Genomic DNA, 23,338 nt, shown 5'->3' with positions numbered 1-23,338 from the left:
CACATTAAAAAATACAATAGTTCCCTACGGTCTAAATACTGTAGTATTACAATATTTATATACTATATTATTAACTGTTTGTTTTTTGCAGACTTTACTGTAGAATTCACGGTAGTATTTACTGTAGTGTTTTTGTGGACATTACTGTAGTACACTGTAGTATTTACTGTAGTATTTTTGCAAGTATTACTTTAGTACACTATTGTATTTACTGTAGTGTTTTTGAAGAATTTACTGTCGGTTTTTTTCTGGACATTACTGTAGTATTTACTAAAGTGTTTTTGTTTTATTATCTTTAACATAGAAGCGGGGGCTTTCTCCTTGGGGAAACCTACTGGAGAAATACTAAAAGAGCAAATTAACCATAAGATGTAAGTAGGACTGGGGTCTGAACTGGGGTCAGAGCTTCTGCTCTTTTCTATAAGCTGTAAATAGGTACGTAAGTAAGTATGGAGCAAGGATAGCTCAGGGCTTCCTGCCCTTTTCTACCTCTCTTCTCAGTGTGTCTGTCCAGTCAAGGGTGAGGTTTGGTAAGGGACAAGTGGGATGGGGGTTGGAGTTCTCCTTTTGTCTTCTGCGACTTGATTTTAGATAAAATAAACTTTATTGGATAATTAAATGTAGCCTACAGAATAAACTTTTTTTTTTATATAAAAAAAAAAGAGGGAGGGGTTTGGTAGGGTAGACGTTTTTTTCCATTCCTTCTCCAGGTTCTCAATATAAGTGCTCCACTTCATGACTTCCTGGAATGTGACACCCAGGAACTTGACTGTGGAAGTGGTCTGAAGTGCCTGCCCATAGAGAGTGAGGTCAACGGTTTTGTTTGTCTTTCTTGTTTTGGAGATTAAGGTGCAACTTCCCATTGTGTTTCAGCACTTTTACTTTCGAGTGGTTTGTCTTGCCGTTCAACATGTTAACTTTTTGCCAGGAGATTTTGGGGTTTGGATCTGTGTTTGGTTCTTGATCCAAATATTACCCAGTGGTTTTCTCTTTCTAAAGCCAGGAATGTTCTTATTTGAGTTTGTAGCTGCTTTTTGTTTCCTTAGAGCTGTACATGAACTCTCTTCTTGGCTTCCAATACAGCTGGATGAGGCAAAGAACAGAAGGGGAGAAGAGATCTGGGACATTTGGATTGGCATTGGGGTTCAACTGAGGACTCTGGCAGCAAGGACAATCTGTCCCTGCCCCCTACTCTCTGGCCCAGGGTTCAGAATCACATTGAGCATCAGACTTCTTAGTGGATGTGGTTTAGGGAACAAAATATTTGTCTATACTTTACATGTAGGTTTCTCACTCATGGGTGCACAAATTGGGATTTGTGGGAGGGAATGGGCAGGGTATATGCTAATTAAAGATTAGCATATCAATAAAGTGTAGTATCAGTATAGTATTTTCTTGTGGGTATGAGGATGTTAACCATGATTTATTTATCTTATTCATGGAAAGATTTCCAGCTTTCCTCCACGCAGTGTTAATTCCATCAATGAAAACAGTGACGAAAATATTTGTCAAACACCTATTTTATCAGTGGCAATTGACGAGATAACTTACTAAATAGACCAAGAAAAACTATAACTAAACAAAATTGTATTTTAATTTGGGTTGACGAAAACAAGATGGGACCAAATAGAGAGATTGAGAGCTATTCAGTGTTATTTGTTTGACCCAATCAAAAACGTGCATGAGATTAGCAGAATGGTAAGGCTTTCTCATTGCAATGTTGCAATGCTGTTATTGGAAATTAAAAACCATGCAAATGTCATTCCCGAGTCACCTCTATCCCTGGAAACTGTTCTCCAATCTGGCGGCAACAAATCATTGATAAGGCACATGCCATTGCTACAAGCTTTATTTAACTAGGCAAGTCAGTTAAGAACAAATTCTTATTTGCAATGACGGCCTACCCCGGCCAAACCCGGACGACACTGGGCCAATTGTGCGCCGCCCTATGGGACTCCTAATCACAGCCGGATGTGACACAGCCTGGATTCAAACCAGGGAATGTAGTAACGCCTCTAGCACTGAAATGCAGTGCCTTAGACCGCTGCGCCACTCGGGAGCCCAAAACGTATCGTGTAGATTCAAAGAAGACCGAATGCAACACATCCACAGAAGAAGACAGCGTTTGCACCCACAAGTTGACGAGGAAAAATAACATCAAAAGACATCTGAATGCACATCATCCCAACATATACTCTCAGGTAATGACAGCTAGTGTTCTGCCACTACTTATGACTTTGATTGCGACCCTTTGAATTGGTTGTCTAAGTAAATGTTTTAGTTAGTTGCGTCAGTGCGAGCTGAACATTCATTACATGGTCACATCACCAAGGTTATTAGAGTAGACAAAAACTTGAATCTAAAGTAAAAACAACATTGGAAAAGCTATTTAGTAAACTTAAATAAAAATAAAAACAATTGAAAAACTAAAACTATACTGAAACTATTATTTTTGACTGCAAAATTAACAAAGAATTATATCAGAGCATTTTTTTTATATCTATCAATAGGTGTTGAAAAGGAGACGAACATGCATGTATTTAAATGGTTTTCTTTCATTGATCCCTATTCTGAACCCATTCTCTCAATATATATTCCAGTAAAGTGCATTCGGAAAGTATTCAGATTAACTTGACTTTTTCAGACCTTTCCTCAGAACTTTGTTGGAGCACCTTTGGCAGCGATTACAGCCTCGAGTCATCTTGGGTATGACGCTACAAGCTTGTCACAACTATTTGGGGAGTTTCTTCCATTCTTCTCTGCCGATCCTATCAAGCTCTGTCAGGTTGGATGGGGAGCGTCGCTGCACAGCTATTTTCAGGTCTCTCCAGAGATGTTCGATCGAGTTCAAGTGCGGGCCATTCAAGGACATCCTGCAATGTCTTGGCTGTGTGCTTAGTGTCGTTTTCCTCTTAGAAGGTGAACCTTTGCCACATTCTGAGGTCCTGAGAACTCTGCAGCAGGTTTTCATCAAGGATCTCTCTGTACGTTGCTCCATTCATCCTTCCCTCGATCCTGACTAGTCTCACAGTCCCTGCCGCTGAAAAATATCCCCACAGCGTGATGCTGCCACCACCATGCTTCACCGTAGGGATGGTGCCAGGTTTCCTCCAAACGTAACACTTGACATTCAGGCCAAAGAGTTCAATCTTGGTTTCATCATACCAGAGAATCTTGTTTCTCGTGTTCTGAGAGTCCTTTATGTGCCTTTTGGCAAACTCCAAGTGGGCTGTCATGTGTCTTTTACTGAGGAGTGGCTTCCGTCTGGCCACTTTACCATAAAGGCCTGATTGGAAGAGTGCTGTAGAGATGGATGTCCTTTTGGAAGGTTCTCCCATCTCCACAGAGGAACTCTGGAGCTCTGTCAGAGTGACCATCGGGTTCTTGATCACCTCCCTGACCAACTCCCCCGATTGCTCAGTTTGGCCGGGTGGCCAGCTCTAAGAAGAGTCTTGGTGGTTCCACCCTTCTTCCATTTAAGAATGATGGAGGCCACTGTGTTCTTGGGGACCTTCAATGCTACATTGGTCAAGTAGGCATCCAGTTCATCTCGTGGTACCTTACTGAAGCCTGGAATAGCCTTGTAGCTGGACACTGTGTCCTCCATAAACACAATGTGCCGTGGATCAAACACCCTAACCTCTTGGAGGAACTCCAGGGCAGGCTGTCCATCCGACATGTACTTTGTACGTTCTTCCACTGCATTGCTGTCTGCCTCTTCAGCAGTGCTCAAGATTTTTGTTTTCACAGCAAAGGGCAAATCGTCAACTGCGTAAAAGTAGTGTGAACAAGCCTCATGCTGTAGTTCTTTGATGGCTGCAACGTTCATCAGCAAGTCCTCTAAATAGTGAAATATCTTTGCACGGGGCGTCTGCTCTGGAAGATGTGGAGAAGCTGCGGGATGACTTTGCACTTGTCTGCCATGATGTTCAGCTGAATTTGCAGCGACTGAATCCGCTCTTGGTCTTGTAGCATCTCATTGAGTTTCTCTACAGACTGTGGTGCACTTCAGCCGCACACCTATGAATGATACGGAAATAAAAAGAGGAACATAGGAAATATGACTCATACTCACTGTGAAATGACATCACGGCTTTCTGCATAATTACAATGATATAAATGACTTAAGCAATTGGAGAATGCATGTAGATTTAACTTCTTATGGCTGAGATCCCGTTAACAGGATCGACTTGACAACAGCCAGTGAAAGTGCAGGGCTCCAAATTCAAACGACAGAAATCTCATAATTAAAATTCCTCAAACATACAATTATTTTACACCATTTTAGAGATAAACTTGTTGTTAATCCCACCACAGTGTCCGATTTCAAAAAGGCTTTACGACGAAAGCACACCATCTGATTATGTTAGGTCAGTACCTAGTCACAGAAAAACACAGCCATTTTTCCAGCCAAAGAGAGGAGTCACAAAAAGCAGAAAGAGATAAAATTAATCACTAACCTTTGATGATCTTCATCAGATGACACTCATAGGACTTCATGTCACACAATACATGTACGTTTTGTTCGATAAAGTTCATATTTATATCCAAAAATCTTAGTTTACATTGGCGCGTTATGTTCATTAATGTTTTGCCTCCAAAACATCCGGTGATTTTGAAATACTCATAATAAACATTGATAAAAGACACAAGTATTATACATGGAACTTTAGATAAACTTCTCCTTAATGCAACCGCTGTGTCAGATTTAAAAAAAACTTTACGGAAAAAGCACACCATGCTATAATCTGAGTACAGCGCTCAGAGACCAAAACAAGCCATACAGATATCCGCCATGTTGTGGAGTCAACAGAAATCAGAAATAGCATTATAAATATTCACTTACCTTTGATGATCTTCATCAGAATGCACTCCCAGGAATCCCAGTTCCACAATTAATAGTTGTTTTGTTCGATAACGTCCATAATTTATGTCCAAATACCTCCTTTTTGTTTGCGCGTTTAGTTCCAAAAGTTGATGACGCGTAGGCCAGACGAAAAGTCAAAGAATTCCATTACAGTTCGTAGAAACATGTCAAACAATGTATAGAATCAATCTTTAGGATGTTTTTAACATAAATCTTCAATAATGTTTCAACAGGAGAATTCCTTTGTCTGTAGAAATGCGATGGAACGCAGCTAACTCTTACTGAGGCGCGCCTGAGTGAGCTCGTGGCACTCAGCCAGAGCCCTGACTCAATCAGCTCTTATTCCCTCATCCTTCACAGTAGAAGCATCAAACAAGGTTCTAAAGACTGTTGACATCTAGTGGAAGCCTTAGGAATTGCAACATGACCCCATAGACACTGTATATTGGACAGGAAAACCTACAAACCTCAGATTTCCCACTTCCTGGTTGGATTTTTTCTCAGGTTTTTGCCTGCCATATGAGTTCTGTTATACTCACAGATATCAACAGTTTTAGAAACTTCAGAGTGTTTTCTATCCAAATCTACTAATAATATGCATATCTTAGCTTCTGGGACTGAGTAGCAGGCAGTTTACTCTGGGCACCTTATTCATCCAAGCTACTCAATACTGCCCCCAGCCATCATACCAGTATTTCCATCTCTACGAACCCCTTGTAGAGGCCAAACTGCTCTGAGTGCTACTGCACTGCTGAGAACCACGAGTTCCAGCATGTTGCACATGGATAGGGAGCCATAGTCGCTCTCTTCCATCCTGCCAGTTTGGTGGTGAGGAAGGTACGGTATCTTCTTTTGCGTGCCCCTGCCAGATAAAACATCTGCGAAAAACTTAGCATGAGTGCGTTCAGCTGATCAAAAGCTTTGTGGAAAGCACTCCCTATCAGAGTCATGATGTGAGCCATGCATGCTATGTGCAGGGAGTTGGAGAACAATGATTGAAGTGCAGCTTTGTAGGCTTTCTTCATGTACGCAGCATTGTCTGTGTCAAAGACAATGACATCATCATTGGAGATATTGTAGCTTGTTGACATTTCCCCACTGCCATGGAAACTGTTGAATGGTTGCACTGCTCCAGAAACACTGTCTCTGCGAGGTTGGCAAGAATTCTCCCCGAGGTATCCTTTTCAAGTGGTGCGATGAGGATGTTTAGTACACATCTTCCTTCAACATCTGGAGTTTCATCAAAGATGACTGCCACTGGTTTCCCTGCAAGATGTTGCTTGAGTTCCTCCTTCACCTTCAGGTAGACATCTCCCAAGTACTTTTCCTGTAGCTGGTGGTATACAGGGATGGCACCTCCATTGATGACTTTCTCCTTCAGAAACTGCCTCGTTGAGGGGTGATCACTTTTGGAAAGGGGCATGTTGACATGCTGTGCAAGTGCGTACCCAATCTTCACAAATCTGAAAAATAACAATTGCACCAATTATTTAGATAAAATATAGATCCGTGTGTCATCATCCACTCACACGTTCACTCACACACACCTATCCTCTCCATCAGGCATGGGGCTTGCTATCAACATGAGATGCACCTCCCATTCCCACTCTCTCTCAATTCAATTCAAGGCACTTTATCGGCATAGGAAACAAATGTTAACATTGCCAAAGCAAGTGAAGTAGATAACATACAAAAGTTAAATAAACAATACAAATGAACAGTAAACATTACACTCACAGAATAACCAAAAGATTAAAGACATTTCAAATGTCGTATTATGTCTATATACGGATTTGTAACGATGTGCAAATGGTTATAATACAAAAGGGAAAATAAATAAACATAAATATGGGTTGTATTTACAATGGTGTTTGTTCTTCCCTGGTTGACCTTTTCTTGTGGCAACAGGTTACAAATATTGCTGCTGTGATTGCACACTGTGTTATTTCATCCAATAAATATGGGAGTTTATCAAAATCGGGTTTGTTTTCTAATTCTTTGTGGGTCTGTGCAATCTGAGTGTAACGGTGTTCCTCCTCCTCTTCATACGAAGAGGAGGAGTAGTGATTCGACCAAGGCGCAGCGTTGTGATAAGACATGATAATTTATTAAACAAAACAGACGAAGACGAAAACGAACTATACTTGATATAACTAACAAAACAACAAACGATGTAGACAGACCTGGACGTAAGAACTTACATGTAACACGAAGAACGCACGAACAGGGAAATGACTACATAAAAACCGAACGAACAAAATGAACAAACAAACCGAAACAGTCCCGTATGGTGCAACATAGACAGACACTGACACAGGAGACAACCACCCACAACAAACAGTGTGAAAACACCTACCTTAATATGACTCTCAATCAGAGGAAATGACAACCACCTGCCTCTAATTGAGAGCCATATCAGGTCACCCTTTAAACCAACATAGAAACAGAAAACATAGACTGCCCACCCAAACTCACGTCCTGACCAACTAACACATACAAAACTAACAGAAAACAGGTCAGGAACGTGACATAACCCCCCCCCCTCAAGGTGCGAACTCCGGGCGCACCAGCACAAAGTCTAGGGGAGGGTCTGGGTGGGCATCTGACCACGGTGGTGGCTCAGGCTCTGGGCGAGGTCCCCACCCCACCATAGTCAATCCCAGCTTACGTCTCCCCCTTAGAATGACCACCCTCATCTTACACCCACTTAATTTTAATGGTAACCTTAATATAAGGGGCAGCACCGGGACAAGGGGCAGCACCGGGATAAGGTAGCTCAGGACAGAGATATAGCACAGGACAGAGAGGTAGGTCAGGATAGAGAGGTAGCTCAGGATAGAGGGGCAACTCCGGACTGAAGGGCAGCTCCGGACAGAGAGACAGCTCTGGACTGAGGGGCAGTTCTGGATAAATGGCCGCTCTGGGCTGAGGGGCAGCTCATGACTGGCTGACGGCTCTGGACGCTCATGGCTGGCTGACGGCTCTGGACGCTCATGGCTGGCTGACGGCTCTGGACGCTCATGGCTGGCTGACGGCTCTGGACGCTCATGGCTCGCTGACGGCTCTGGCAGATCCTGTCTGGTTGGCTGCTCTGGCAGATCCTGTCTGGTTGGCGGCTCTGGCAGATCCTGTCTGGTTGGCGGCTCTGGCAGATCCTGTCTGGTTGGCGGCTCTGGCAGATCCTGTCTGGTTGGCGGCTCTGGCAGATCCTGTCTGGTTGGCGGCTCTGGCAGATCCTGTCTGGTTGGCGGCTCTGGCAGATCCTGACTGACGAATGGCTCTAGCGGCTCCTGACTGACTAACGGCTCTGACGGCTCGGGACAGACGGGCGGCTCTAATGGCTCGGGACAGACGGATGGCTCAGACGGCGCTGGGGAGACAGATGGCTCAGACGGCGCTGGGGAGACGGATGGCTCAGACGGCGCTGGGGAGATGGATGGCTCAGACGGCGCTGAGGAGACGGATGGCTCAGATGGCGCTGAGGAGACGGATGGCTCTGGCTGATCCTGTCTGGCGGAAGGCTTTGGCTGCTCCTGTCTGGCGGAAGGCTCTAGCGGCTCCTGTCTGGCGGAAGGCTCTAGCGGCTCCTGTCTGGCGGAAGGCTCTGTAGGCTCATGGCAGACGGGCGGCTTTGCAGGCTCATGGCAGACGGGCGGCTTTGAAGGCTCAATACAGACGGGCAGTTCATGCGGCGCTTTTTTTACATTTTAAGTCATTTAGCAGACGCTCTTATCCAGAGCGACTTACATTTAACCTTTATTTAACTAGGCAAGTCAGTTAAGAACAAATTCTTATTTTCAATGACGGCCTAGGAACAGTGGGTTAACTGCCTTGTTCAGGGGCAGAACGACAGACTTGTACCAGACTTGTGTCAGCTCGGGGATTTGAACTTGCAACCTTTCGGTTACTAGCCCAACGCTCTAACCACTGGGCTAACCTGCCGCCAGGTTAGCCCAGGTTAACCGGCGCTTGGCAGACGGACAGTTCAGGCGCCGTTGGGCAGACGGCAGACTCTGGCCGGCTGAGACGCACTGTAGGCCTGGTACGTGGTGCCGGAACTGGAGGCACGGGACTGGAGACACGCACTTCAAGCCTAGTGCGGGGAGCAGGAACAGGGCACACTGACCTTTCGAAGCGCACTATAGGCCTGGTGCGTGGTACCGGCACTGGTGGCACCGGGCTGAGTGCACGCACATCAGGACGAGTACGGGGAGAAGGAACAGTGCGTACAGGGCTCTGGAGACGCACAGGAGGCTTAGTGCGTGGTGCCGGAACTGGAGGCACTGGGCTGGAGACACGCACCATAGGGAGAGTGCGTGGAGGAGGAACAGGGCTCTGGAAACGCACTGGAAGCCTGGTGCGTGGAGTAGACACTGGTGGTACTGGGCTGGGGCGGGGAGGTAGCGCCGGAAATACCGGACCGTGCAGGCGTACTGGCTCCCTTGAGCACTGAGCCTGCCCAACCTTACCTGGTTGAATGCTCCCCGTCGCCCGACCAGTGCGGGGAGGTGGAATAACCCGTACCGGGCTATGTAGGCGAACCGGGGACACCATGCGTAAGGCTGGTGCCATGTAAGCCGGCCCGAGGAGACGTACTGGTGGCCAGATATGTAGGACCGGCTTCATGACATCCGGCTCAACGCTCAATCTAGCCCTACCAGTGCGGGGAGGTGGAATAACCCGCACCGGGCTATGCACACGTACAGGAGACACCGTGCGCTCTACTGCGTAACACGGTGTTCGCCCGTACTCCCGCTCTCCACGGTTAGCCTGTGAAGTGGGCGCAGGTCTCCTACCTGCCCTTGGCCCACTACCTCTTAGCCACCCCCAATAAATTTTTGGGTAGTACTCACGGGCTTTTCGGGCTTCCGTGCTAGACTCGTCCCCTCATAACGCCGGTTTTGGGCTTGATTCTCCGGCCTCCAGCCTTGCTTCCTTGCTGCCTCCTCTTATCGCCGCCTCTCAGCTTTAGCTGCCTCCATCTCCTCTTTGGGGCGGCGATATTCTCCTGGCTGCGCCCAGGGTCCTTTGCCTTCTAGGTCTTCCTCCCATGTCCATTTCTCCAAATAATTCAGCCTCTCCTGTCGTTGCTGCTTGGTCCTGGATTGGTGGGTGGTTCTGTACGGGGATCGAACCCACGACATTGGGGTTATCAGCACCAAGGCGCAGCGTTGTGATAAGACATGATAATTTATTAAACAAAACAGACGAAGACGAAAACGAACTATACTTGATATAACAAAACTTAATTCAAGATGGCTTAGCAGTGTAGACGTGTTTCTTTAGTCCTCTCGTGTACGTTCGTATTTTTTCGTATTTCTTGTATATATTTTAACATTTTTTTTCTATCTCTTTTCGATTTTTAATTCGATTATACCTTCCGGTAACCTACCTCACCCAATGTGATACGGAATCGCTATTATTTTTTAACTTTGGAACACTTTCAAGAACCCCCAGTAGCTAACCAGCTAATCAGCTACAAGCTAATTTAGCCATTTTTTGCCGCTGCTAGCAGCTTTTACCTTCTGCACAGACACCAGCCCTGTTATTAGCCTGGATATTACTCACCAATTTACCAGCATCGGACTGTCTCTCGACAACAACGCCGGATTCCTGCCGTAATCCCTGAGCCACTACTTCTGATCCTCACAGCTAGCTTGCAGCTAGCGCAGCTAGCGCCACTGCCACGAAGCTAGCACCAGTTAGCAAACACAATTCTACAATTCACAACCTCTCTTTCGCCATCGCCATCCGGCTTGGATTCTCTGTCGACACGACCACGTCTGGTCTGCAGACGAATACCCCATCCGCTGTGCCCTCAACCGGCCTCCGTCTGAGCAGACCCCCTCCGTCTGAGCAGACCACCCCCCGGGCTACTAACTTTAAACGCCGCGTGCTAGCTTAGTGGAGGCCTCCCTGCTCCATCTACGGCTGCCCCCTGGACACTATGATCACTTGGCTACATAGCTGATGCCTGCTTGACTGTCCATTAATTCACGGTACTCCATTCTGTTTATTTGTGTTTTATCTGTCGGCTCTGTGCTTTAACTCAGGATCTGTGTGTAGTTAATCCGACCCTCTCTGCCTAGTCGTGGCCATTTTTACCTGTTGTTGCTGTGTTAGTGGACTAGCTGCTGTTATCTTACCTGTTGTTTTAGCTAGCTCTCCCAATCAAGACCTGCAATCACTTTATGCCTTATTGTATGTCTCTCTCAAATATCAATATGCCTTGCATACTGTTGTTCAGGCTAGTTATCATTATCATTGTTTTGGTTTGCAATGGACCCCGTAGTTCCACTCTCCGTACCTCTGATACCTCCTTTGTCCCACCCCCCACACATGCGGTGACCTCACCCATTGAGACCAGCATGTCCAGAGATACAACCTCTCTTATCATCACCCAGTGCCTGGGCTTGCCTCCGCTGTACCCGTGCCCCACCATACCCCTGTCTGCACATTATGCCCAGAATCTATTCTACCACGCCCATAAATCTGCTCCTTTTATTCTTTGTCCCCAACGCTCTAGGCGACCAGTTTTGATAGCCTTTAGCCGCACCCTCATCCTACTACTCCTCTGTTCCTCGGGTGATGTGGAGGTAAACCCAGGCCCTGCATGTCCCCAGTCACCCTCATTTGTTGACTTCTGTGATCGAAAAAGCCTTGGCCTCATGCATGTCAACATCAGAAGCCTCCTCCCTAAGTTTGCCTTACTCACCGCTTTAGCACACTCTGCCAACCCTGATGTCCTTGCCGTGTCCGAATCCTGGCTTAGGAAGGCCACCAAAAATTCTGGGATTTCCATACCCAACTATAACACTTTCCGTCAAGATAGAACTGCCAAAGGGGGAGGAGTTGCAATCTACTGCAGAGATAGCCTGCAAAGTTCTGTCATACTTTCCAGGTCTATGTTCGAACTTCTAATTTTAAAAATGAATCTCTCCAGAAATAAGTCTCTCACTGTTGCCGCCTGCTACCGACCCCCCTCAGCTCCCAGCTGTGCCCTGGACACCATCTGTGAATTGATCGCTCCCCATCTAGCTTCAGAGTTTGTTCTGTTAGGTGACCTAAACTGGGATATGCTTAACACCCCGGCAGTCCTACAATCCAAGCTTGATGCCCTCAATCTCACACAAATCATCAAGGAACCCACCAGGTACAACCCTAAATCCGTAAACATGGGCACCCTAATAGACATTATCCTGACCAACCTGCCCTCCAAATACACCTCTGCTGTCTTCAATCAAGATCTCAGCGATCACTGCCTCATTGCCTGTATCCGCCACGGGTCCGCGGTCAAACGACCACCCCTCATCACTGTCAAACGCTCCCTAAAACACTTCTGCGAGCAGGCCTTTCTAATCGACCTGGCCCGGGTACCCTGGAAGGATATTGACCTCATCCCGTCAGTTGAGGATGCCTGGTCATTCTTTAAAAGTTACTTCCTCACCATATTAGACAAGCATGCTCCGTTCAAAAAATGCAGAACCAAGAACAGATATAGCCCTTGGTTCACTCCAGACCTGACTGCCCTCGACCAGCACAAAAACATCCTGTGGCGAACTGCAATAGCATCGAAGAGCCCCCGCGATATGCAACTGTTCAGGGAAGTCAGGAACCAATACACGCAGTCAGTAAGGAAAGCAAAGGCCAGCTTTTTCAAGCAGAAATTTGCATCCTGTAGCTCTAACTCCAAAAAGTTCTGGGATACTGTAAAGTCCATGGAAAACAAGAGCACCTCCTCCCAGCTGCCCACTGCACTGAGGCTAGGTAACACGGTCACCACTGATAAGTCCGTGATAATCGAAAACTTCAACAAACATTTCTCAATGGCTGGCCATGCCTTCCTCCTGGCGACTCCAACCTTGGCCAACAGCCCCGCCCCCCCCGCTGCTACTCTCCCAAGCCTCCCCAGCTTCTCCTTTACCCATATCCAGATAGCAGATGTTCTGAAAGAGCTGGAAAACCTGGACCCATACAAATCAGCTGGGCTTGACAATCTGGACCCCCTATTTCTGAAACTGTCCGCCGCCATTGTCGCACCCCCTATTACCAGCCTGTTCAACCTCTCCTTCGTATCATCTGAGATCCCCAAGGATTGGAAAGCTGCCGCGGTCATCCCCCTCTTCAAAGGGGGAGACACCCTGGACCCAAACTGTTACAGACCTATATCCATCCTGCCCTGCCTATCTAAGGTCTTCGAAAGCCAAGTCAACAAACAGATCACTGACCATCTCGAATCCCACCGTACCTTCTCCGCTGTGCAATCCGGTTTCCGAGCCGGTCACGGGTGCACCTCAGCCAGGCTCAAGGTACTAAACGATATCATAACCGCCATCGATAAAAGACATTACTGTGCAGCCGTCTTCATCGACCTGGCCAAGGCTTTCGACTCTGTCAATCACCATATTCTTATCGGCAGACTCAGTAGCCTCGGTTTTTCTAATGACTGCCTTGCCTGGTTCACCAACTACTTTGCAGACAGAGTTCAGTGTGTCAAATCGGAGGGCATGTTGTCCGGTCCTCTGGCAGTCTCTATGGGGGTACCACAGGGTTCAATTCTCGGGCCGACTCTTTTCTCTGTATACATCAATGATGTTGCTCTTGCTGCGGGCGATTCCCTGATCCACCTCTACGCAGACGACACCATTCTATATACTTCCGGCCCTTCCTTGGACACTGTGCTATCTAACCTCCAAACGAGCTTCAATGCCATACAACACTCCTTCCGTGGCCTCCAACTGCTCTTAAACGCTAGTAAAACCAAATGCATGCTTTTCAACCGGTCGCTGCCTGCACCCGCACGCCCGACTAGCATCACCACCCTGGACGGTTCCGACCTAGAATATGTGGACATCTATAAGTACCTAGGTGTCTGGCTAGACTGCAAACTCTCCTTCCAGACTCATATCAAACATCTCCAATCCAAAATCAAATCAAGAATCGGCTTTCTATTCCGCAACAAAGCCTCCTTCACTCACGCCGCCAAACTTACCCTAGTAAAACTGACTATCCTACCGATCCTCGACTTCGGCGATGTCATCTACAAAATAGCTTCCAATACTCTACTCAGCAAACTGGATGCAGTTTATCACAGTGCCATTCGTTTTGTTACTAAAGCACCTTATACAACCCACCACTGCGACCTGTATGCCCTAGTCGGCTGGCCCTCGCTACATGTTCGTCGTCAGACCCACTGGCTCCAGGTCATCTACAAGGCTATGCTAGGTAAAGTGCCGCCTTATCTCAGTTCACTGGTCACGATGGCTACACCCACCCGCAGCACGCGCTCCAGCAGGTGTATCTCACTGATCATCCCTAAAGCCAAAACCTCATTTGGACGCCTTTCCTTCCAGTTCTCTGCTGCCTGCGACTGGAACGAATTGCAAAAATCTCTGAAGTTGGAGACTTTTATCTCCCTCAACAACTTTAAAAATCTGCTATCCGAGCAGCTAACCGATCGCTGCAGCTGTACATAGTCCATCTGTAAACTACCCACCCAATTTACCTACCTCACCCCCCATACTGCTTTTATTTATTTACTTTTCTGCTCTTTTGCACACCAGTATCTCTTCTTGCACATGATCATCTGATGATTTATCACTCCAGTGTTAATCTGCTAAATTGTAATTATTCGATTTATTGCCTACCTCATGCCTGACTCAATCAGAGCCCTGACTCAATCAGCTCTTATTCCCTCATCCTTCACAGTAGAAGCATCAAACAAGGTTCTAAAGACTGTTGACATCTAATGGAAGCCTTAGGAATTGCAACATGACCCCATAGACACTGTATATTGGACAGGAAAACCTACAAACCTCAGATTTCCCACTTCCTGGTTGGATTTTTTCTCAGGTTTTTGCCTGCCATATGAGTTCTGTTATACTCACAGATATCAACAGTTTTAGAAACTTCAGAGTGTTTTCTATCCAAATCTACTAATAATATGCATATCTTAGCTTCTGGGACTGAGTAGCAGGCAGTTTACTCTGGGCACCTTATTCATCCAAGCTACTCAATACTGCCCCCAGCCATCATACCTGTATTTCCATCTCTACGAACCCCTTGTAGAGGCCAAACTGCTCTGAGTGGTACTGCACTGCTGAGAACCACGAGTTCCAGCATGTTGCACATGGATAGGGAGCCATAGTCACTCTCTTCCATCCTGACAGTTTGGTGGTGAGGAAGGTACGGTATCTTCTTTTGCGTGCCCCTGCCAGGTAAAACATCTGCGAAAAACTTAGCATGAGTGCGTTCAGCTGATCAAAAGCTTTGTGGAAAGCACTCCCTATCAGAGTCATGATGTGAGCCATGCATAATATGTGCAGGGAGTTGGGGAACAATGATTGAAGTGCAGCTTTGTAGGCTTTCTTCATGTATGCAGCATTGTCTGTGTCAAAGACAATGACATCATCATTGGAGATATTGTAGCTTGTTGACATTTCCCCACTGCCATGGAAACTGTTGAATGGTTGCACTGCTCCAGAAACACTGTCTCTGCGAGGTAGGAAAGAATTCTCCCCGAGGTATCCTTTTCAAGTGGTGCGATGAGGATGTTTAGTACACATCTTCCTTCAACATCTGGAGTTTCATCAAAGATGGCTGCCACTGGTTTCCCTGCAAGATGTTGCTTGAGTTCCTCCTTCACCTTCAGGTAGACATCTCCCAAGTACTTTTCCTGTAGCTGGTGGTATACAGGGATGGCACCTCCATTGATTACTTTCTCCTTCAGAAACTGCCTCGTTGAGGGGTGATCACTTTTGGAAAGGGGCATGTTGACATGCTGTGCAAGTGCGTACCCAATCTTCACAAATCTGAAAAATAACAATTGCACCAATTATTTAGATAAAATATAGATCCGTGTGTCATCATCCACTCACACGTTCATTCACACACACCTATCCTCTCCATCAGGCATGGGGCTTGCTATCAACATGAGATGCACCTCCCATTCCCACTCTCTCTCAATTCAATTCAATTCAATTCAAGACACTTTATCGGCATAGGAAACAAATGTTAACATTGCCAAAGCAAGTGAAGTAGATAACATACAAAAGTTAAATAAACAATACAAATGAACAGTAAACATTACACTCACAGAATACCCAAAAGATTAAAGACATTTCAAATGTCGTATTATGTCTATATACGGATTTGTAACGATGTGCAAATGGTTATAGTACAAAAGGGAAAATAAATAAACATAAATATGGGTTGTATTTACAATGGTGTTTGTTCTTCCCTGGTTGACCTTTTCTTGTGGCAACAGGTTACAAATATTGCTGCTGTGATTGCACACTGTGTTATTTCACCCAATAAATATGGGAGTTTATCAAAATCGGGTTTGTTTTGTAATTCTTTGTGGGTCTGTGCAATCTGAGTGTAACGGTGTTCCTCCTCCTCTTCATACGAAGAGGAGGAGTAGTGATTCGACCAAGGCGCAGCGTTGTGATAAGACATGATAATTTATTAAACAAAACAGACGAAGACGAAAACGAACTATACTTGATATAACTAACAAAACAACAAACGATGTAGACAGACCTGGACGTAAGAACTTACATGTAACACGAAGAACGCACGAACAGGGAAATGACTACATAAAAACCGAACGAACAAAATGAACAAACAAACCGAAACAGTCCCGTATGGTGCAACATAGACAGACACTGACACAGGAGACAACCACCCACAACAAACAGTGTGAAAACACCTACCTTAATATGACTCTCAATCAGAGGAAATGACAACCACCTGCCTCTAATTGAGAGCCATATCAGGTCACCCTTTAAACCAACATAGAAACAGAAAACATAGACTGCCCACCCAAACTCACGTCCTGACCAACTAACACATACAAAACTAACAGAAAACAGGTCAGGAACGTGACATAACCCCCCCCCCTCAAGGTGCGAACTCCGGGCGCACCAGCACAAAGTCTAGGGGAGGGTCTGGGTGGGCATCTGACCACGGTGGTGGCTCAGGCTCTGGGCGAGGTCCCCACCCCACCATAGTCAATCCCAGCTTACGTCTCCCCCTTAGAATGACCACCCTCATCTTACACCCACTTAATTTTAATGGTAACCTTAATATAAGGGGCAGCACCGGGACAAGGGGCAGCACCGGGATAAGGTAGCTCAGGACAGAGATATAGCACAGGACAGAGAGGTAGGTCAGGATAGAGAGGTAGCTCAGGATAGAGGGGCAACTCCGGACTGAAGGGCAGCTCCGGACAGAGAGACAGCTCTGGACTGAGGGGCAGTTCTGGATAAATGGCCGCTCTGGGCTGAGGGGCAGCTCATGACTGGCTGACGGCTCTGGACGCTCATGGCTGGCTGACGGCTCTGGACGCTCATGGCTGGCTGACGGCTCTGGACGCTCATGGCTGGCTGACGGCTCTGGACGCTCATGGCTCGCTGACGGCTCTGGCAGATCCTGTCTGGTTGGCTGCTCTGGCAGATCCTGTCTGGTTGGCGGCTCTGGCAGATCCTGTCTGGTTGGCGGCTCTGGCAGATCCTGTCTGGTTGGCGGCTCTGGCAGATCCTGTCTGGTTGGCGGCTCTGGCAGATCCTGTCTGGTTGGCGGCTCTGGCAGATCCTGTCTGGTTGGCGGCTCTGGCAGATCCTGACTGACGAATGGCTCTAGCGGCTCCTGACTGACTAACGGCTCTGACGGCTCGGGACAGACGGGCGGCTCTAATGGCTCGGGACAGACGGATGGCTCAGACGGCGCTGGGGAGACAGATGGCTCAGACGGCGCTGGGGAGACGGATGGCTCAGACGGCGCTGGGGAGACGGATGGCTCAGACGGCGCTGGGGAGATGGATGGCTCAGACGGCGCTGAGGAGACGGATGGCTCAGATGGCGCTGAGGAGACGGATGGCTCTGGCTGATCCTGTCTGGCGGAAGGCTTTGGCTGCTCCTGTCTGGCGGAAGGCTCTAGCGGCTCCTGTCTGGCGGAAGGCTCTAGCGGCTCCTGTCTGGCGGAAGGCTCTGTAGGCTCATGGCAGACGGGCGGCTTTGCAGGCTCATGGCAGACGGGCGGCTTTGAAGGCTCAATACAGACGGGCAGTTCATGCGGCGCTTTTTTTACATTTTAAGTCATTTAGCAGACGCTCTTATCCAGAGCGACTTACATTTAACCTTTATTTAACTAGGCAAGTCAGTTAAGAACAAAATCTTATTTTCAATGACGGCCTAGGAACAGTGGGTTAACTGCCTTGTTCAGGGGCAGAACGACAGACTTGTACCTTGTCAGCTCGGGGATTTGAACTTGCAACCTTTCGGTTACTAGCCCAACGCTCTAACCACTGGGCTAACCTGCCGCCAGGTTAGCCCAGGTTAACCGGCGCTTGGCAGACGGACAGTTCAGGCGCCGTTGGGCAGACGGCAGACTCTGGCCGGCTGAGACGCACTGTAGGCCTGGTACGTGGTGCCGGAACTGGAGGCACGGGACTGGAGACACGCACTTCAAGCCTAGTGCGGGGAGCAGGAACAGGGCACACTGACCTTTCGAAGCGCACTATAGGCCTGGTGCGTGGTACCGGCACTGGTGGCACCGGGCTGAGTGCACGCACATCAGGACGAGTACGGGGAGAAGGAACAGTGCGTACAGGGCTCTGGAGACGCACAGGAGGCTTAGTGCGTGGTGCCGGAACTGGAGGCACTGGGCTGGAGACACGCACCATAGGGAGAGTGCGTGGAGGAGGAACAGGGCTCTGGAAACGCACTGGAAGCCTGGTGCGTGGAGTAGACACTGGTGGTACTGGGCTGGGGCGGGGAGGTAGCGCCGGAAATACCGGACCGTGCAGGCGTACTGGCTCCCTTGAGCACTGAGCCTGCCCAACCTTACCTGGTTGAATGCTCCCCGTCGCCCGACCAGTGCGGGGAGGTGGAATAACCCGTACCGGGCTATGTAGGCGAACCGGGGACACCATGCGTAAGGCTGGTGCCATGTAAGCCGGCCCGAGGAGACGTACTGGTGGCCAGATATGTAGGACCGGCTTCATGACATCCGGCTCAACGCTCAATCTAGCCCTACCAGTGCGGGGAGGTGGAATAACCCGCACCGGGCTATGCACACGTACAGGAGACACCGTGCGCTCTACTGCGTAACACGGTGTTCGCCCGTACTCCCGCTCTCCACGGTTAGCCTGTGAAGTGGGCGCAGGTCTCCTACCTGCCCTTGGCCCACTACCTCTTAGCCACCCCCAATAAATTTTTGGGTAGTACTCACGGGCTTTTCGGGCTTCCGTGCTAGACGCGTCCCCTCATAACGCCGGTTTTGGGCTTGATTCTCCGGCCTCCAGCCTTGCTTCCTTGCTGCCTCCTCTTATCGCCGCCTCTCAGCTTTAGCTGCCTCCATCTCCTCTTTGGGGCGGCGATATTCTCCTGGCTGCGCCCAGGGTCCTTTGCCTTCTAGGTCTTCCTCCCATGTCCATTTCTCCAAATAATTCAGCCTCTCCTGTCGTTGCTGCTTGGTCCTGGATTGGTGGGTGGTTCTGTACGGGGATCGAACCCACGACATTGGGGTTATCAGCACCAAGGCGCAGCGTTGTGATAAGACATGATAATTTATTAAACAAAACAGACGAAGACGAAAACGAACTATACTTGATATAACAAAACTTAATTCAAGATGGCTTAGCAGTGTAGACGTGTTTCTTTAGTCCTCTCGTGTACGTTCGTATTTTTTCGTATTTCTTGTATATATTTTAACATTTTTTTTCTATCTCTTTTCGATTTTTAATTCGATTATACCTTCCGGTAACCTACCTCACCCAATGTGATACGGAATCGCTATTATTTTTTAACTTTGGAACACTTTCAAGAACCCCCAGTAGCTAACCAGCTAATCAGCTACAAGCTAATTTAGCCATTTTTTGCCGCTGCTAGCAGCTTTTACCTTCTGCACAGACACCAGCCCTGTTATTAGCCTGGATATTACTCACCAATTTACCAGCATCGGACTGTCTCTCGACAACAACGCCGGATTCCTGCCGTAATCCCTGAGCCACTACTTCTGATCCTCACAGCTAGCTTGCAGCTAGCGCAGCTAGCGCCACTGCCACGAAGCTAGCACCAGTTAGCAAACACAATTCTACAATTCACAACCTCTCTTTCGCCATCGCCATCCGGCTTGGATTCTCTGTCGACACGACCACGTCTGGTCTGCAGACGAATACCCCATCCGCTGTGCCCTCAACCGGCCTCCGTCTGAGCAGACCCCCTCCGTCTGAGCAGACCACCCCCCGGGCTACTAACTTTAAACGCCGCGTGCTAGCTTAGTGGAGGCCTCCCTGCTCCATCTACGGCTGCCCCCTGGACACTATGATCACTTGGCTACATAGCTGATGCCTGCTTGACTGTCCATTAATTCACGGTACTCCATTCTGTTTATTTGTGTTTTATCTGTCGGCTCTGTGCTTTAACTCAGGATCTGTGTGTAGTTAATCCGACCCTCTCTGCCTAGTCGTGGCCATTTTTACCTGTTGTTGCTGTGTTAGTGGACTAGCTGCTGTTATCTTACCTGTTGTTTTAGCTAGCTCTCCCAATCAAGACCTGCAATCACTTTATGCCTTATTGTATGTCTCTCTCAAATATCAATATGCCTTGCATACTGTTGTTCAGGCTAGTTATCATTATCATTGTTTTGGTTTGCAATGGACCCCGTAGTTCCACTCTCCGTACCTCTGATACCTCCTTTGTCCCACCCCCCACACATGCGGTGACCTCACCCATTGAGACCAGCATGTCCAGAGATACAACCTCTCTTATCATCACCCAGTGCCTGGGCTTGCCTCCGCTGTACCCGTGCCCCACCATACCCCTGTCTGCACATTATGCCCAGAATCTATTCTACCACGCCCATAAATCTGCTCCTTTTATTCTTTGTCCCCAACGCTCTAGGCGACCAGTTTTGATAGCCTTTAGCCGCACCCTCATCCTACTACTCCTCTGTTCCTCGGGTGATGTGGAGGTAAACCCAGGCCCTGCATGTCCCCAGTCACCCTCATTTGTTGACTTCTGTGATCGAAAAAGCCTTGGCCTCATGCATGTCAACATCAGAAGCCTCCTCCCTAAGTTTGCCTTACTCACCGCTTTAGCACACTCTGCCAACCCTGATGTCCTTGCCGTGTCCGAATCCTGGCTTAGGAAGGCCACCAAAAACTCTGGGATTTCCATACCCAACTATAACACTTTCCGTCAAGATAGAACTGCCAAAGGGGGAGGAGTTGCAATCTACTGCAGAGATAGCCTGCAAAGTTCTGTCATACTTTCCAGGTCTATGTTCGAACTTCTAATTTTAAAAATGAATCTCTCCAGAAATAAGTCTCTCACTGTTGCCGCCTGCTACCGACCCCCCTCAGCTCCCAGCTGTGCCCTGGACACCATCTGTGAATTGATCGCTCCCCATCTAGCTTCAGAGTTTGTTCTGTTAGGTGACCTAAACTGGGATATGCTTAACACCCCGGCAGTCCTACAATCCAAGCTTGATGCCCTCAATCTCACACAAATCATCAAGGAACCCACCAGGTACAACCCTAAATCCGTAAACATGGGCACCCTAATAGACATTATCCTGACCAACCTGCCCTCCAAATACACCTCTGCTGTCTTCAATCAAGATCTCAGCGATCACTGCCTCATTGCCTGTATCCGCCACGGGTCCGCGGTCAAACGACCACCCCTCATCACTGTCAAACGCTCCCTAAAACACTTCTGCGAGCAGGCCTTTCTAATCGACCTGGCCCGGGTACCCTGGAAGGATATTGACCTCATCCCGTCAGTTGAGGATGCCTGGTCATTCTTTAAAAGTTACTTCCTCACCATATTAGACAAGCATGCTCCGTTCAAAAAATGCAGAACCAAGAACAGATATAGCCCTTGGTTCACTCCAGACCTGACTGCCCTCGACCAGCACAAAAACATCCTGTGGCGAACTGCAATAGCATCGAAGAGCCCCCGCGATATGCAACTGTTCAGGGAAGTCAGGAACCAATACACGCAGTCAGTAAGGAAAGCAAAGGCCAGCTTTTTCAAGCAGAAATTTGCATCCTGTAGCTCTAACTCCAAAAAGTTCTGGGATACTGTAAAGTCCATGGAAAACAAGAGCACCTCCTCCCAGCTGCCCACTGCACTGAGGCTAGGTAACACGGTCACCACTGATAAGTCCGTGATAATCGAAAACTTCAACAAACATTTCTCAATGGCTGGCCATGCCTTCCTCCTGGCGACTCCAACCTTGGCCAACAGCCCCGCCCCCCCCGCTGCTACTCTCCCAAGCCTCCCCAGCTTCTCCTTTACCCATATCCAGATAGCAGATGTTCTGAAAGAGCTGGAAAACCTGGACCCATACAAATCAGCTGGGCTTGACAATCTGGACCCCCTATTTCTGAAACTGTCCGCCGCCATTGTCGCACCCCCTATTACCAGCCTGTTCAACCTCTCCTTCGTATCATCTGAGATCCCCAAGGATTGGAAAGCTGCCGCGGTCATCCCCCTCTTCAAAGGGGGAGACACCCTGGACCCAAACTGTTACAGACCTATATCCATCCTGCCCTGCCTATCTAAGGTCTTCGAAAGCCAAGTCAACAAACAGATCACTGACCATCTCGAATCCCACCGTACCTTCTCCGCTGTGCAATCCGGTTTCCGAGCCGGTCACGGGTGCACCTCAGCCAGGCTCAAGGTACTAAACGATATCATAACCGCCATCGATAAAAGACATTACTGTGCAGCCGTCTTCATCGACCTGGCCAAGGCTTTCGACTCTGTCAATCACCATATTCTTATCGGCAGACTCAGTAGCCTCGGTTTTTCTAATGACTGCCTTGCCTGGTTCACCAACTACTTTGCAGACAGAGTTCAGTGTGTCAAATCGGAGGGCATGTTGTCCGGTCCTCTGGCAGTCTCTATGGGGGTACCACAGGGTTCAATTCTCGGGCCGACTCTTTTCTCTGTATACATCAATGATGTTGCTCTTGCTGCGGGCGATTCCCTGATCCACCTCTACGCAGACGACACCATTCTATATACTTCCGGCCCTTCCTTGGACACTGTGCTATCTAACCTCCAAACGAGCTTCAATGCCATACAACACTCCTTCCGTGGCCTCCAACTGCTCTTAAACGCTAGTAAAACCAAATGCATGCTTTTCAACCGGTCGCTGCCTGCACCCGCACGCCCGACTAGCATCACCACCCTGGACGGTTCCGACCTAGAATATGTGGACATCTATAAGTACCTAGGTGTCTGGCTAGACTGCAAACTCTCCTTCCAGACTCATATCAAACATCTCCAATCCAAAATCAAATCAAGAATCGGCTTTCTATTCCGCAACAAAGCCTCCTTCACTCACGCCGCCAAACTTACCCTAGTAAAACTGACTATCCTACCGATCCTCGACTTCGGCGATGTCATCTACAAAATAGCTTCCAATACTCTACTCAGCAAACTGGATGCAGTTTATCAC

General features: G+C 48.1%; 1 pseudogene; it reads right to left on the bottom strand.

Annotated features, from left to right (window-relative positions):
• Window positions 1-308: 308 nt before the first annotated feature.
• Window positions 309-365, bottom strand: LOC139579878 (U7 small nuclear RNA; annotated as a pseudogene).
• Between the last annotated feature and the right edge of the window lie 22,973 nt (window positions 366-23,338).

This window comes from Salvelinus alpinus, chromosome 6 (assembly GCF_045679555.1).
Source record: "Salvelinus alpinus chromosome 6, SLU_Salpinus.1, whole genome shotgun sequence".
Taxonomy (NCBI): domain Eukaryota; kingdom Metazoa; phylum Chordata; class Actinopteri; order Salmoniformes; family Salmonidae; genus Salvelinus; species Salvelinus alpinus.
This window is presented reverse-complemented; position numbering and strand designations above follow the sequence as displayed.